This window comes from Oryzias melastigma, unplaced genomic scaffold (genome assembly GCF_002922805.2).
Source record: "Oryzias melastigma strain HK-1 unplaced genomic scaffold, ASM292280v2 sc00205, whole genome shotgun sequence".
Taxonomy (NCBI): domain Eukaryota; kingdom Metazoa; phylum Chordata; class Actinopteri; order Beloniformes; family Adrianichthyidae; genus Oryzias; species Oryzias melastigma.
The window spans coordinates 143,621-146,799 of record NW_023416881.1 but is presented as its reverse complement, the minus strand read 5'-3'; the positions used below and the strand labels follow the sequence as shown (position 1 = coordinate 146,799).

General features: G+C 44.4%; 1 long non-coding RNA gene across 1 annotated transcript; it reads left to right on the top strand.

Annotated features, from left to right (window-relative positions):
• Window positions 1–929: 929 nt before the first annotated feature.
• On the top strand, window positions 930–2,341 carry LOC118598225. The gene is made up of 2 exons (XR_004947339.1): window positions 930–1,181; window positions 1,269–2,341. It is a non-coding gene; the product is annotated as an uncharacterized LOC118598225 (long non-coding RNA).
• The last annotated feature ends 838 nt before the right edge of the window (window positions 2,342–3,179 follow it).

The following is a 3,179-nucleotide window of genomic DNA, read 5'->3' as shown; positions in this document are numbered from 1 at the left end:
GCAACACAGACCACCGTCTTCTGATGGCTCAGCTCAGGCTAAAACTTCGAGCCAACCAGAACACCAAGACCCGGCCTCACCATGATTCCTCCGCCTTCAGAAACCCCAACATCGCCACAGACTTCAGCCATTCCATCTGCCGCACCTTTGGCGCCGTGGCTCTGGACCAAAGGAGTGACTGGCAGACCTTCAAAGAAAGTGTCCTTCAGTCAACCCAGGAGGTCTTTAGGGGCTCACGAACGCCACCCAAAAAGCCATGGATCTCAGAGAAGACGCAAACCAGCCCAGAGCTTCCACCCTGGCAGCACAACGCCACGTCCGCCGGTTTGGCCATGTTCTTCGCCTTCCCTTTGAACACCCAACAAGAGTCATTTTGAAGTTTGACCCAAAGGCTGTAGGCTGGAGACGACCGCGATGAAATCCCCGCTCTCCGTGGCTTGACATCATTTCAGACGACCTTCGTCAACATGGCATTACTGCAAAGGATGCAGATCTGCTGGCACAAAACCGCCAGTATTGGAGACACCTGACTCATCTGATCAGCTCAACGCACCAGGGCGGGACACCAGCCTTAACACAGGAGCAAGATAGATAGATAGAATGACATCCTGAAAAGGTCGGAAGCTCATAGGGCTACATAAACCAATGAGTTATAATGGTAGAGACACTATGCTCTCCTGTTGCCATTCTGGAAGATACGTAAAGAGCAACGCCATATTGGATAGGGCTGTAATCAGTGACACATGGCTTAGCAGATGCAGTAAAATGACCACAAAATGCTTAATTTGATGCCCTATTTCAAAAGGAAAATAAGACCCAAGCTGTGCCATTGATGACCAATATTTCAAACGGGTGTGAGGATCTCTTTTTGCTTGCTATTGAGTTTGCAGTTGGTCGTCTGATTTGATCTGATTTGTATGTGTATTCTGAGGTCGAATACACATACGAATACCACGGTCATCCTCCAATAAACGAAAAAGATCGGTGGTCCTGCCAGACAACATGAAAATAGTACAGTCTAAAGCTGCCAATTGTCATGGTGCCTCTGTCAGTCTCTTCCCCCTCTCCTCTCCACCCGACTGCTGATCATCCCCAGCTGCGACCACTCACCTCATCACCCTCGGCTGCCTACTTAAGGAGCTCCAGGACCTTCATTCCCCGCCAGTCTGTTGCCCCTGATGGTGCATAGTTGGTCACCTCGCCTATGTCACAGTCTTGCCACGTTTTTGACGAAACTCTGTCTAAATACCTCTCTTACTCACCCTCAGGAATCTCCTACCACGAGTGGTCGCGTTTCTTCCTCTGCCCGGATCTCCAGTTGGGTCTCCTCTCCACGGTCACACCACGAGCCTCTGCCTCTGTTCCACGTTCCTGCTTCCAAGACGGCCTTCTCCCTCTTAGAGGACAAGATCGCCAATTACGCCTACTGCCTCTGCCTCCTGCTCGGAGTCCACTTCCTGTCCTGTTCAGGATCCTACCTCCTCGCCTCACTATTAAAGCCGTTACCTACCACGCTAACTTTCTGCTGTGTTTCTTCCGGGTTCCAGCGTCTGGGTCGTTACGTGTTCTGTAGCCATGACACCAATAACTTTACAAGATCATCCTAAACATTCTGTATTGAAAGTGAACGTGCGCAGATCTTCCTAAAATGTTTTCTAGAAGTTCTCCTTTATTAACTGACAGTTATAATCTACTTGTGAAAAGTCACATTCTTTTTTTTCCAGCTCTGTTGGTGCAATTGTAACACAGCAGTTAACAGGCATCTCGCCTTATCCAGTATGGCATACAACTTTGCATTTGCTACAAGCAAGCATAGTGACTCTAGCTTATATGGCTCAAAAACAAACAACCACTTACATTCACATTTGATCTTATTCCACAAATGGGAATATAATATAAAAACAGAATATTTTGATCCATCCTTTTTTTCTTAACTCGCTTTAATCCTTTCGTGGTCACGAGGCTGCCAGGGCCTGTTCCAGGGTCACACACTCACTCACATCCAGGGGCAATTTAGAGACACCAAACAACCCATGAAGCATGTTTTTAGACTGTGGGAGGAAACCAGAATACCCAGAGACAATCCACGCAAGCACAAGGAGAATATGCAAACTCCAAACAGAAATCCTTACCCTGGAATTTGAACTAGGGCCTTCTTGCTGCGAGGTAAGAGCATTAACCACTGTGTCATTGTGCAAGATAGTTCTCATCTTTAGAACATAGCAAGAGTCTGACTGTTTTTCTCTCTAGGCAGCACAGAGACACCAATGCATGCCTTGATTTCTAGTAGAATAGTTAATGTGATGCCCTGCTTTCTAGTTTCTCCAAAAAAAAAAAAAAAGATCTTGAACCTTTATTTACTTCAGAATTCACAAGGACGAGAATGGAGTAGCACATTACACCCAGTGTAAAATCCCTGTTCTAGCTTCCTGTGTGGTTCACAAAGGTCAAATGTTCTTTAACATTTTTTTTGTCTTCTTATTTATCTGATCTGATTTTACACTATGAGTCCTGACAGACATGAAACAGGGACGTTGCATTTGGATCGCCGTGGTCGGGGTTGTCAGGAGCCCTTTAGAGTTACACTGTCTCCAATTATAGAATGGCAGGGGGTGCGGGTGGGCAGATTTCCACAAAAATTGTTGCTTCCCCTCAGCTAGTTTATTATTCACCATGTATGCTAATCTCAAAGTATAACATTGCAGTAATTTATAGTACCTGGCAATCAAAGGCAGTGTTACATACAAAGAATGACCAGGCCCACCTCTACTTGACTCCCAATGTCAGACACAATCAGGAATATCCAGGGTGGCACCGCTGGTTTTTAAACACATTTTTACATATCGGTACTGTAAAATTGTATTTCTAAACATAGTACCTTATCTATTGTAAAATCACAAAAAAATTAAATCACACCAAAAAATGTGTCCATGCTGTTTCTTCTATTATTTTAATAGTCCCAAGAGTTCTCTGTCTTTCACAACATCTCAAAGGTTAGTGATCCAGCTGTTTTATGTCTGTTCTTCATTCCTGTGTGGTAAAACAGACTTAAAAAGTATTTCAGCAGAGCAATGTCGGGATTAAATCGCACTTAATTCAAATATGTTGAAATTTGAAGACTTTTATATATGCTTTCAATTAAGAAATATTGATTATCATCAGTTTTTTATGTTTAGGTT